A 14,357-nucleotide genomic window follows, 5' to 3' on the forward strand; every position below is an offset into this window, starting at 1 on the left:
AACAGAAATTGCCATAGGTATGATGCCTGAATTTATTGTCAAGATATTCAAGGAGAGTCTTGCTGAGAGAGCTTGGCTTTCATGGGATGCACGGATTGACCAATCAGTGGAAAGCTATTACATATTTAGTCACAGAAAGACTGGGCAACTTTCCACTTACAGAATAGTTCCAGAGATTGTCAAGGGCCTTGTAAAGACAATTTATGACAACCATTTATTGCCTATAGGAAAGTTGGTTGGATTCCTTGATGAGCAGATAAAGATTGCTGAACACTTAACTTAGTAGATTCAGTAAAAGAGGCTGCCTACCAGTTGTGTGAAAATGGTCAAAACCAGGCCATGGCTCAGAAACAGATACTTCAAGTGAACACCCAATTCTGATGAAAGAAAGGATTGAACCCAGAGGCAAGGAATTTCCTGGCTAGAACTTCAGTTGTTGAGATTCCTAAGGTACAGAGATATCCCACAGAGCATAGTAACACTGCCAGCCTGCCCCTTCCCTCCTTCCTCCTCTCTCCTCCCCAAATTCGGTATAGAAATCCAGGTCTGTCATTCTGATGCAGACTATGGTAAGCCTATGCCATCAAGTAACTTAGCTATAGGCATAAACAGACCAGCAGATCATAGTTAAGATGGGTTTATGTGACCAGTGACAAGACTACCTTATGGCACTATAGGGGAAACTATAGAAGTGATTATACATGTAACCAGATGACAGTGCAAATGTTTATCCATATTAATATGTGTCTTTCACGTAATTGTGTGTGTTCATTGATGCACATGCTAATTTATTTAGTGATTCTTTTGAGTACTTTTTTCTTTTTCATGCTTATTTGCTTCTGTGTTAGTATATGCCACTGATATAATTAACTGTTAGCTATGTTAAGGGTTGGGTTTTTTTGCAGATATACTGCTGTTTATTTATCTTATATTGTTCTGTAACTATTGATATTGTTATGTCTCTGCTTTGCTATTCATATTTTCTTTTACTCTACAGATATGCAGATACTAACATGAAATGGGCCTGTAGTATTTCTTATATATGATTTTGACCTGTAGTCACTGAAGCAGCCTGTCACTGTGATGTCTATTATATATATACGTATGCATGTATATATGTATATGAATATGTATATATGGATGATAGACATTTGCTGTGAATGGCATCCTGAGATGATTATCTGAGATGTTGGGTTAATCATCCTTGTTCTGTTAAGTGGTGATATTTTTGTTGATGCTGTGATCTGTAATTAGAGATTTCAAGTATAGTTTGGCTGATTTTGCAAGAGGCTGAAAATTTATGACTGGGGAGGAATGTCAAGGAATTTTGTAGGCCAATGTAAGAAGTCATAGACCAATGCATATACATGGTAGGGGCCAGCTGCACTAGGTACTGAGAATGAGGTTGAGTGTGGCTTGGGTGACAGAGGAGCTACCAACTTTGGTGGGCACTGCAATGAGGATTGGCATTATGTAAGGAAACTGGGGGGAGAAGAGAGGGAGAAAGGGAGGGAGGGAGAGAGGGGGAGAAAGAGAGAGAGAGAGAGAGAGAGAGAGAGAGAGAGAGAGAGAGAGAAAGAGAGAGAGAGAGAGAGAGAGAGAGAGAGAGAGAGAGAGAGAGAGAGAACTCATTGTGTAGCTGGTTGTAGGGTAGGAACTATGTGATTGAGCCATATGCTAATATCCAAGCAGGTGATTTCTTACACTCTTCTCCCATTCTCTTTCTGTATCTTCCTTTTCCAAGAGTGTGACTATCCCTCCAAATCTCTCTTTTTTGTGGGGCAATGAGGGTTAAGTGATTTGCACAGCTAGTAAGTGTTAAGTGTCTGAGAACTGATTTGAACTCAGGTCCCCCTGAATCTAGGGCTGGTGCTTTATCCACTACACCACATAGCTGCCTCCCCCGCCCTCCACAATCTCTTTCTTAAACATTTGTTTGCTGTCTAGTTTCCTATTGCTTTAAAGCCAGTTTTCAAAGATAAATGTGATTAACCATTGCATTGAAAACCTATGTGTTTCCTTGCACAAATTCAGCGGAGACAGATAACAGAGAGAGAATATGTATGTGTGAGATAAATAGATCTTTAAAAAACCAAGCCATACTATATATTCACCAGAGAGATTGTACTTTGTTGGGGAGGGGGGAGCTGGAGCTGAACAAAAGAGAATTAGTGATTCATTTTTATGACTTCCCAGAGTTGGGAGGAAAAAAAATGTGCACCAGGATCTTCTTAGACAATAAATCAGCAGTTTGAGTGGAGGAGGAGGGAGAGGCTGTCCCCCATTTCTGGAATGCTCTGCCCCCTCATTTCCTCCTCTTAGTTTTTCTGTCTTCCTTTAACATCCAGCTCAAACACCACCTTGAGGAGGCCTTTTCTGATTTGTACCCAACCCTCTCCAGCTGATGTCTTTCCCTTTCTGATTACCTTCATATAATCTGTATTTATCTTGTATGTCCCTAGTTATTTAGAATCGTCTCTCTTATTAGAATTTATGCTTCTTGAGATCAGGTTTTTTTTTTGCTTTTGTCTTTCTTTATATTATTAGAGCTGAGCACAGTGCTGGCATATAAGCAAAGCATTTAAATGCTTGTTGACTAGCTGATGATCTGAGATGATCAGAGATGATCAGAGAGTGGTATGAAAGGTGTCTTCTTGATCATATCTCCTCTTTGCATCATTTCTCTGGCTCATTTGAATGGAAAACCATTCCTACAGAAGGACAAAGTGAGAGAAGGATCTGGGAAGGAATAGTTGGAGGTGGGACAGGCCAGAGGGAGGGAGGAAGGAAGCAAGGAAGCAAGGAAGGAATGAATAGTCCTTTTCATCAGCAATAAGCAACACAGTACCACCATTCTGCTGCTACATAGGTATACCATTACACTCTTTAAAATGCTTCCATAGCCACTGTCAAATGACATTCAACAGGTGGGTGGACCAGTTATTAAAACCCACTCCATTTACAGATGTGGACATAGGTGCAGGACTTTTGAAGTGGCTTACCTGGGTTCCAAGGACAATAGAGAGCAGGTGTCCTCACAGTTTTCTTTCCTCTAGATACCAATTTCCCCCCCAAGGCTTCAGCCCCTTCTCAAGCTTCCAGATCTCAGACCCTGCCACAAAAGGAACCAGAATTAAACTCCTATACATTTATATAACAAATATTCCTTGAACATTCACAACATATAATAACCCATACTCCAAGGGATCATGATAAGTCTTCCTGTCCTTCTGAAGACCAGAAGACTTCAATACTCTCCCTAGGACTGTAGCCAGGGAAGGTTGCAGCTTCCATCTGTCTCCCCATCTTTGTCCTCTCTCTTCACTGTTACCTTAGAGCTGCCTATCTCTTTCTATATATGCAAAGCGCCTCAAGTGCTATAGAGTCAGTTATTATTACTGTTGTTGTTATCACCTGTCCCTCTGCTCACATTCCCCCCCACATCCCCCCCCGCACCCCCCCCCAAAAAGCTGGCTACTGAGCTGAAGGTTCAGTTGGAATTCAGAGTTGTGGAGGTCCATGAGGGACTGTAACTTCCACCCTTGATACGGACCCCAAATAGGCAGGCAGGACCTTTAAGATTCCTGACCTGGAGGGATGAGTGTAGCTTTCGAGGCTCCCTGAGATCCTCCCATAGATGTTGGGTGAATCCACAGGTGGCCCAGGAGCTGACCGCAGAGACCCTTCCTCAGGCGGCGCGTCCTGAGCTCCCACTTACGACTCGGGCAGGGCACCGCCGCGTCCAGGCTCTCGGTACCTCAGCCTGTTATTGGCACCCCTCTCCTCCACCCGCAGACCAATCTCGGGGATCCTGGAATGGAGCTGCAGCTCACTGGCATCCTCCCGGCATCCCTCCTTGACTCCCAGTCCTTGGACTCGGTCCGCCTGGCGTGAGCCTGGAGACCTTCCGGGACGGGGTCGTTGAGGGGCTGTGCGTGCATGCGAGCCCAGGATGGGGGTGACAGGGAAGGGTGGAGAGGTGTGTGTGTGTGTGTGTGTGTGTGTGTGTGTGTGTGTGTGTGTATGTGTGTGTGTGTATGTGTGTGCATTCATGATTCTTCCCCAAGCCAGTCTCCCTTCCTCCCCACATACCTTCGCAACTGCCTGGACGGCGGGACCGAACCTGACTCACCGGAGCAGACCCGGGCCGGCTAGGGCCCCGGGAAAAGTTTCCCTGCTTGACCGTGTCTCCTTTGGCTGTTGGCTCGGTCCTTGCGGCGGCCAGGAGCGGAGCGGGACTAGACTATGAAAGCGGCAGCGCGCTGAGCCCGAACAGAGAGCTGGGTGCGCAGGAAACCTGAGGGGAGGGACGGGGACCCAGGGGGGAAGGAGGGGCTTCAGCCAGAGAGGGGCGGGGGCCTGGGAGGGGAGGGGCGGAGCCTTGGGTGGTAGTGATGCCAGCAGTGGCCACCCAGGTTCTTCTAGGGTCAGGGTGCGGGCGAGGAGAGGGGTGGGGCTCATTGCCTAGAATTTCGCCTTGGCAGGCGTTGCTGGTTAAGGTCAGGAAGCGTGGAAGCGGGGTGGGGAGAGTAGTGAAGCGGAGGACAATGGGGAGCTGAGGACGATTTAGGGAGAGGGAGAGGAAGACATGAAGTAGAGTCTGGGCAAAAGGCAGGAGGGGGACAGAAGAATCGGAAGGCCTGGCCTCTACTCAGTCTTCTAGCGTTGACCTTTCTCCTCGGCCTGGTCCCGAGCTGCCTTTCTTTACCTCTCTGTCCTTGGGCGGGAAGCAGCAACTAATAATCAGAGCTGTTGGGAAATGGCAAGGCCTACCTCCCCAGGCCCTCAGCTCCTCTTAGGGTGATTCAGGCAAAGGCTCGATGACTATCTGCCTGGGATAGTAGAGGAAATCTGTGCTTCACATGAGTGGTCTGTGAGGTGGCTGTGATATCTCAAGATGAACCTGGATTTGAATTTGAAGGATCTAGGTTCAAATCCTGCCTCTTACATAATTACGTCAAATCATTTGGTGGTGGTGGTGGTGGGAGATTGCCTGTTTCTTCTCTCTAAATGAGGGGGTTGGATTAGATGATCTTGAAGGTTCCTTTCGGCTCCAAAGCCTATGATCCCAAAGAATCTTTGAGATCCTTTCCAACTCAATGATTCTTCCTTTCCCTCCCTCCCATCTTGGTCTGTGGTTGACAGTTTCCTTTTATCATGTAGGTTTTTATTTGAAAAAAATGTGGGGAAGAAGAAATATAGGGAGAAGGCCCTTCCCCCCATCTACAGAAAATTCCAGTGAAATCCCTGCTCTCCCCTTTTAGTCTGGTTTCCATGGTCACCCTTAGTCAGAAACCTTTATGAACCTGTTCAGGTCCCAAGTAACCTTAACTTCCAATTCATTATTGCACTGTGAGATGAAGGCATGTGGGGCCTGGATCAGAATGTTTACTCTGTCACAAGCCAACTGCCATGCACCTCCAGACAGACAAGCCAGCCTCACTGAAACAGCCCAGGGCCCCAAGGGGGCCTTCACCACCACTACCACCACCACCACCACCATCACCACCATCACCACCATTTCCTCTTGGACTCGGATGGTGACAACCCAGGACCCTGAACCTGATAGCTTTGAGAAAAGTAATGCTTCCAGTTGGGTCCGCTCAGCCATTATCCTGGGAAATGTGGAGATCTATAGCCTCGAAACTACTTCTACAGGTGCCACTGCTACAGTGATTGAAGACCCAGAAAGGAGAGTTCTTGTTCTCAGAGTCCTTGGCACTATCAAATAGTTCAACATCAGATACTGATTTGATTTTATTAGAAACATTAAAGAAATAGTATTAACACCCGCTTTGCCATTGTACTTTTCCACCTAACTTGCAGCTGAGACCTTCCATATTTGTCATCTTCCCCCTTAGAATATGAGTTCTTGGAGAGCAGGGACTATCCAATTTTTCTATTTTTGTCCCAGAACTTAGCATGGTGGTTTGCATACAGTAAGCACTTAATAAATGCTTCACCTGTTCATCTCCTCCTCTCTTTCTTTGAGCATACTGTTAGCCATCTGGGATGCCCTCCCCACTCATTTCTACCTCTAGGAATTCCTAATTCCCTTCAAGGCTTGGCTCAGATACTATCCTTTACATCAGTCCCCCCCCCCCCTTTTTTTGGCAGGGCAATGAGGGTTAAGTGGCTTGCCCAGGGTCACACAGCTACTAAGTGTCAAATATATGAGGCCCCAGTTGAGCTCAGGTCCTCCTGAATCCAGGGCCGGTGCTTTATCCACTGTGCCACCTAGCTGCCCCCAACATAAGTCCCTTCTTGATTTCCTTCACTATTAGTGTTTCTTCCTCCCTCCCCCCAAATTACTTTGCATTTATTTACATGCTGTATTTTACCAGAAGAATCTATGCTCTTGTAAAACAAGGACTTTCTAATTTTTGTCTTCCCATCTTCAGCATGTAGCACAGTGCCTGGCATAAATGTTTACTGAATTACTGGATTAAACTGAGGAAGAGGAGGAAAGAAAGATGTAAACATAACTATATGATATAAATAATTACATATAGTAATAATAATAATGCATTTTGGAATAATCTAAAATAGTTATGACTTTCATTAATTCCAGAACTCTAAAGAATCACCAGAAAGACAAGTATAAGGAGAAATTCTATTTTGAATTGGTCCCCAAGGCACAACTACTGATCCTCACACTTCAACATTTCAGCAGTGATGCCATAATTCACAGGAAAAGACAGATACACACCGGTGTGCTAATATAAAATCCAGAGTGAGATCAGGGGACTTAGTCTGATTGCACCTCAGCCACGTGTAATCAATCAACAATCATTTATTAAGCAACTTTTGTTTTTGTTAAGTTGTGTGTGACTGACTCTTCATGACTTCACCTGGGGTTTTCTTGGCAAAGATACTGCAGTCATTTGCCATTTCCTTTCCCAGCTCATTTTACAGAAGAGGGCACCGAGGCAAACAGGGTCAAGTGACATGTACAGGGTCACACTGATAGTAAGTGTCTGAGGCTATATTTGAACTGAGGAAGAGTATTCCTGACTCTGTGCCACCTAGGTGCCCCATTAAGCATCTACTATATATTAAATACTGTGCTAGATGTTAGGAATACAATTACAAAGATTCAAATAGTCTCTTCTCATAAGGAGCAAATCTAATGGGGGAAAATAACAAATGCATATGTAAATATGTATAGGCTAAATATATGTAATTCTTGTTCCAAAGCACCTTGGTATGGGACTCTCTTCTCATTGGTGGAGATGAATGCCCTTCTGGAGGGGTGGGGTATAGATCCAGAACTCCAGCCTTTATCAGTCCTCTTCAAGCTTCAGGTTTTCTTTCAGCTTTAAGTTGCTTCAAGACTTCAAGAGAGAAAGTGGAAGAGGAAAACCACACTTCAAGGTGCTGAAGAAAAAGACTGTGGGGAGAAGCCAATGTGACAGAATCATATCTTTGTCCCCATTTTGCTACATTAGAGACTTCAGTGAGTCTCCTTCTGGATGAGATCAAGGGCGATCTCTCCCAATGGGAGAGAATCTTTGTTCTATTTTTTTGGGTATACATTCTCTTATGTATACCTTTTTTGATTTCTATTTTGCTAATGATTAGGATAAATGCATTTTCTTTGCTGTTCATTATGTGCCTTCATTATGGAACTGGTATTTTGTGAAGATGTCAAGCCTTGGCTATAGAGCCTGGAGTCACTCTTCCCTCCAATAATAATAAGACAAAGACATCAGAAGTTAGATTGAACCTGATCATATACCTGACACTAACAATATTTATTTACACACACAATCTTAACCACATACCCCATCTCCCTGAGGAGAGAAGAGTGGTATCCTATAGCCCCAACTTCCTTCTTCCCCTCCTGGCAAGAATGAAAGTGTCACTTGGAGAAAGATGGGGGAAAAAGAAGACCAGAGATGTCTATTCTGCCTTCCTTCAAGCCACACAATGATAACCCTTGACACAGATGAGCCTGTCTACAGATGGAGTCTTCCTTACACATAGAGGACTAAATTGTCTATGACTCTAAAAAATTCTACTTCCTATGAAGAAAAAAGAAAAGAAAAATGCAAATAAAAAGTGTTTCCAGAAGAGGAAGATAAAATCCTGTTTATGAAACAAAACTGACCACAGGAAAATACCAAAAACTTCTTTTCTTAGAAAAAGAGACAAACCCATGGAGCAGCTAGGTGGTGCAGTGAATAGAGCACCAACCCTGGAGTCAGGAGTACCTGAGTTCAAATCCGGCCTCAGACACTTAACATTTACTAGCTGTATGACCCTAGGCAAGTCACTTAACCCCAATTGCCTCACCAAAAAACCCCCCAAAACTTTGCACACACACACGCACACACACACACATACACAAAACAGCCCACACAAACTACCAAAAATTCTCCAGTCTTAAAGTGTTGGCCTGAGGCAATGCCCCAAAGGAGAGGGCTTCACCATTACAGAACTCACCATTACAAAATATTAGTTTGGGAGCAAAAATTCTCTATGTTTTTCAAAATCTGTTAGCTAACAAATACAAAATGTAAACGAGGCTATGATAGAAAAAATTCCTATTTACACTCATTCCAAGCCATCAAAAGTATAAACAAGCCTAAATGATATCCTAATAGATTCGAATGTTGTTGTTAAGTTGTGTCCAACTCTCCATAACCCCTTGGACCATAGCACACCATTCTCTTCTATCCTCCACTCCACCATCTCCTGAACTCTGTCCAAGCTCATGTTCATTGTTTCCATGCCATTAACTAGCCAGCTCATCCTGTGCTGTCCTCTTCTCCTTATGCCTTCAATCTTTCCCATCATCAGGGTCTTGTCCAATGAGTCCTGTCTTCTCATTATGTGGCCAAAGTATTTAAGTTTCAGGTTCAGTATTTGACCTTCCAGGGAATAGTCTGAGTTAATTTCATTTAATATTGACTAATTTGATCTCCTTGTTGTCCAAGGAGACTTTGGAGTCTTCTTTGAAAGTATCAGATCTTCAGCATTCAGCTTTCCTTGTCCAACTCCGACAGCCATACATTATAACTGGAAAAACCCCATTGAACCACGGCTTTGACTACATGGATCTTTGTGGGCAAGGTGATGCCTCACTTTTAGTGTGTTGTCCAGATCTGCCATAGCTTTCCTTCCAAGGAGCAAGTGTCTTTTAGTTTCCATGAGTGCAGTCACCATCTGGAGGGATCTTTGAGCCCAAGAATGGATCTACCACTGCTTCAATTTTTTCTCCCTTAATTTGTCAGGAAGTGGTGTGACCAGTTGCCATAATCAGTATTGTTAAGCTTCAAGCCAGCTTTTAGACTTTCCTCTTTCACAATTCTTCACTTTCTGCCATCAGTGTTCTAACTGTTGTTTCCTGACCTGTATGCAGGTTCCTCAGGAGACAAGATAATATGGTGCTACCATCTCTTTGAAGACTTGCCACATTTTGTTGTGATCCAGCCTATCAAAGGCTTTAGTACAGTCGATGAAGCAGAAGTAGATGTTTTTCTGGAACTCCCTTGCTTTCTCCATAATCCAGTGCATGTTGGCAGTTTTGTACTTAGAGGATGGGGAAAAAGAGGGTGAGAGATGTTATTCTGCCCTCCTCAGAGCCACACAATGATAGATAGCCCTTGATACAGGTGGACCTTTCTACAAATGGAGTCTTCCTTACACACAGAGGCTTTTATTTGGCCAATCAATAAAAACCTGAGGCAATTTGGTCTAAAACTTGTGCCAAGTGGCCCCATTTGAAACACAATGGGCTGGTCTTAGGGAAATGAAATTTTGAAGCATGGGACAGAAAGAAAAATTATATTCCTACCGATGTAGTTCCCATGTGTAAGGAGAGGCCTGTATGTAGAAAGGAAGGGGGCAGCTAGGTGGCGCAGTGGATAGAGCACCGGCCCTGGAGTCAGGAGTACCTGAGTTCAAATCCGGCCTCAGACACTTAAGACTTACTAGCTGTGTGACCCTGGGCAAGTCACTTAACCCCAATTGCCTCACTAAAAAAACAAACAAAAAATAAACAAAAAAAGAAAGGGAATCAGAGAAGGTCTAAATAGGAGAATATATACCAAATAATTCAGAATGAAAGTGCTCTCCTGTTAGGAGGGTGATAACTCAGCTCAACCAAGAGAAATTGTTCTCCCTGACTCCCAAGTAGAAACTCCCTGAAATCTCTAATGTAGCAAGTTGGGAATAGGGGCATGATGGAGATTGCTAACACCTCTCATGCCTTCCCATAGTTTTTTCCTTCAGCACCCAGAGGTGGGGTTGGCCTTTTCCATATTCTCTCCCCAAGTTGTAAGCCACAAGTACCCAAAGCAACTCAAAACTCAAAGAAGACTTGAAACTTGAGCATTCCAGAAAAGTACTGAAGAAGCTTAGACCTCTCCCATTCATGTATTCATCTCCAAAAAGGGAGAGAGCCCCATTAACATTGGACTTTGGGACTGGGGTTACAGATAAATTGAATAAAAATAAATATATACAAAGTAGTTTGTGAGGGAGTTAATTGGAAATTGAAGAAATTACAAAGGACTTCATGTATCAGATGGTGCTTAAGCTGTATCCTTAAGAAGAGAGGGAATCGAGGCAGCTAGGTGGCACAGTGGATAGAGCACCGGCCCTGGAGTCAGGAGTACCTGAGTTCGAATCCGGCCTCAGACACTTAACACTTACTAGCTGTGTGACCCTGGGCAAGTCACTTAACCCCAATTGCCTCACTAAAAAAAAAAAAAACAAAAAAAAAAAAAGAAGAGAGGGAATCTGTGAGACTGAAGTGAAGAGGGAGTGCCTTTCCAAGCATGTGGGACAGCCAGTGCACAGGCATGGAGATGAGAGATGGAGTGTTGTTTATTGGGGATAGGAGGAGATAGAGAAAGGCCAGTTTGCTTGGATTGCAGATTTCAAGAGGGGGAGTAATGTCTAATGTGGCTGGACAATGACCTCTTAGGGTTTTATGATACCACATTTGATGTGTGGTCCAATTTTAAAGCCTAGATAATCTTGCTTGACTAAAAGGTTTTGTTTATTGTTTGGTATCATTCCCAAAGTGAATTCCAGGCATAGTAGAAACCAAGTAATTTCCACTGTTTCTCTGGGCTTTTAGCTATCTTGATAAATTATTATCTCTTGTTGCTAATATAAACATTAGACTGTAAAGCATCATGAACATCCATTAATATTATCCCTAATTCCCCATTCCCCTGATAGATACAGGGTTTCTTGGTCTTAGAATCTCATCATTGACTTCTTTTCCTTCTTGACTGCTGAACTGCCACCCTGAAAACTACCACCTTGAGGTCTTCCTCTCTTGATTGGTGACTCCCTCCTCATGGTTATCATTTTAGGAAAGACTCCAGCTATGCTTCACCTCACTCACACCTGGACTTTCTCTCTGGACTTTTCCTTCTTTTGCCATATTCCACACACTTCCTTTCCAGTTCTCCTTTATGGGATGGGTTGTTTTCTCCCCTCTCTTAGAATGTAAGCTCCTTGATGAAAGAGATTGTCTTTTAAAAATATATCTATCCCCATGTCTTCCTCTATTTACCGTCCTGTCTATTTGTCTATCTTTCTGTTTATCTATCTTTAACCTATTATCTACCATCTTTCTGTCTATCCATCTTTTTATCACCTGTCAATTTCTATCATTTAATCATCTATCTGTCTATCTATCTATCTATCTATCTATCTATCTATCTATCTATCTTATTATCTATCATTTCTCTACCTATACATTTTTTCCCTATCCATCTATCTATTTCTATAATTCTACCACCTATCTATCATGTATCATCCTTCTATCTAGTCTCATGCATCATAAGAATTATAAAGTTTAAGGGAAACATTTCTAATGTGCAGCTGTGGAAAGATTACAGAAGTGAAAAAAAAAGATTCAAAAGTTACTTGTTTAGATTTTTCTCACTACCCCACCACTCCTTTTTTGGGTCTTTGTACAATTCAGCAAGAACTATGTACTTTAGGATGCATCTCAAAGGTTTCACTTCCTGAGTGTAAGTCACTCCCATTAAGGGCTCTGACAATAACCATTTCTAAAGAAACCAAATGGATGGACTCTTAATGTTGGAAAATATCATACCAGAAATCCTGGAAGTCAGCTGTGATGGTTGAAGTCCTCTTCTGGGGCCATAAGATGATACTTAACTGAGAGACAGGAGATGCTGTGTCAGGGAGTGAGAAGGTCACTACAGAGCTTGTGGCTATTGACAGACATGCTGACCATCTACAGGAAGTCTTAAAGATGAAAAACCCTTAAAGAAACTTGACTTTGCAGTGTGGCTTGTTGAAGAGGACTGAAGTTGTGTAACCAAGGAAACAGGGTAATTTATTATCTCTCTTTGGCTTTCTTGTCCATTTTTGTTGAGAATTCATTAACAACATCAGTGAGGGCTAACAGGTGTATAATGCTTTTTAGGTTTCCTAAACCCTTGCCTCATAATATATATGTGAGGTAGGTAATACAGTCATTATGAATCCCTTTTTATAGATGAATAGATTATGGCTGGAAGAGATAGAGTATCTCACTGAAGGCCATTCCGCAAGTGAGTGACAAAGCCAGGACTGGAACCAACACCTTCTGGTCCCAAGTCCAGTACTTGTTCTACTACATTAAGTATACTGCTAATACAAAGACTATATTAATAAAGCAATAAGCATTTATTTGGCACCTACTGTGTACATCATACTGCTTTAGGCCACAGGGGCACAAAGCCAAAAATGAAACAGTCCCTGGAGTTTACGTTCTATCGGTGGAAAAACATAAACCCCTAAAAGTACATACAAAATCAATACAAGGTAATTGTGTGTGTGTGTGTGTGTGTGTGTTTAGAGACTGTGAAGGAACTGTCAGCCAGGGAGATCAGAAAAATCCTCATAAGAAATGGCATTTGTGTGTAATGTTGAAAGAAATGAGGGATCCTGAAAAAAATTGAATTACAGATATGGGGGACAGTCTGTGCAAAGGTGCAGAGATGGGAGATGGCATATTGAGTGTGAAGAATAACAAGAAGGTCAATTTGGCTGAAGTACAGTGAAGGAGACACAGAGAGACATAAACAGAAACAGAGAAAGGAGACAGAGAGAGGGAGAGGGAGGGAAGAAGGGAGGAAGAGAGAGACATAGAGACAAAGAGGAATGGGGGAGAGTGAGAGAGAGAGAGAAAGAAAGAGAGAGAGAAAGAGAGAGAGAGAGAGAGAGAGAGAGAGAGAGAGAGAGAGAGAGAGAGAGAGAGAGAGAGAGAGAGAGAGAGAGAACAACTTGGGTGTGCATTAGTCAGTAAAAGTGTTGTGTGAAAGGTAGCACCTAAGCAGTAGATAGAACACCAGCCCTGGAGTCAGGAGGACCTGAGTTCAAATCTGACCTCAGACACTTGACACTTACTAGCTGTGTGACACTGGGCAAGTCACTTAACCCCAATTGCCTCACCAAAAAACCAAAACCCAAACAAAACCAAAACCAAAAACCAAAACAAAACCCAAAAGACTAGGAATTGTAATTTCTTCCAAGACATCATCACATAGGGCTGTCTCCAGGTATGCTTACCAAACTCTGTAGTTTCTTCTTCTGCATGTGTTTGTTTGCCAACATTCTTCCTCAAAAGTTGCACCCAGAAGTGAACTTGAGACTCCAAATATGGTTGGATCAGAGCAGAAGACAGCGGGGCTGTCACTAACATGCCTCTCCCTCACTCCATTCATCATCCACACTTTGACGATATCATTGACAATGTGTTGCAGCTCATTCAAGCTTACCACATGTCCCCCATTGTCTTTTTTTGTGTCACCTGCAGTCTTGGTTCTTCTGAAATTTTGTATTCTGTGAAACCCCTTTAAGGTAAGAGTGAAATTTTTTTAAGTGGTTCTTTTCCAAAGAGGAAATTTCTTTTTTAATTGGGAGCTCAGAATTACTATAACACTTTCAAACTAAAAGGGAATGAATCCATAAATGGTGAAATTTCAGTCAGTAGGATACGCAGAGAGCAGGTATTTTTCATGAGGGGGTCCTTTGTTCAGAGCCTCTCACATTAACTCACTGGCTCTGGAGACAGAGGACTTGGGTTCAAATTTTGCCACAGATACCTACTACCTGAGTAACTTTGGGCAACTCACATTAATTCTCCTGGGCCGCTACTCTCTGCTCCTCACTTTTCTCATCTGTAAAATAAAGTTATCAGACTAAATAAACTTTGAGGTCCTTTCTAATACTTGAGCTCTGCTCCTATAAAGGAAAGTGTTTACCCCTAAGTTCCCCACTTCCCCAGGCTATGACCAGACTAGGCATATAGAATCATAGAGCTTGAGAAGTAGAGGGCACTTAGAGATTGTCCAGTCCAACCCTTTCATTTTACTGATGAG

The 14,357-nt window shown here is 42.9% G+C and overlaps 1 protein-coding gene across 2 annotated transcripts in view; it reads right to left on the reverse strand.

Annotated features, from left to right (window-relative positions):
• HRH1 (histamine receptor H1) overlaps positions 1-4,277 on the reverse strand; it is a 114,529-nt gene extending 110,252 nt beyond the window's left edge. The window contains exons 1-2 of one of the 2 annotated variants that reach the window (XM_043975471.1): positions 4,133-4,277; positions 3,003-3,112 (exon numbers count right to left, since the gene is read on the reverse strand). The gene's annotated coding sequence lies outside the window, so the exon portion shown is untranslated. Of the gene's footprint in view, positions 1-3,002; positions 3,113-4,092 lie in introns of both variants that reach the window. The other variant, XM_043975470.1, reaches the window with a different exon arrangement.
• Positions 4,278-14,357: the final 10,080 nt, after the last annotated feature.

The sequence above is a fragment of the Dromiciops gliroides genome, chromosome 1, assembly GCF_019393635.1.
Source record: "Dromiciops gliroides isolate mDroGli1 chromosome 1, mDroGli1.pri, whole genome shotgun sequence".
Lineage (NCBI taxonomy): Eukaryota > Metazoa > Chordata > Mammalia > Microbiotheria > Microbiotheriidae > Dromiciops > Dromiciops gliroides.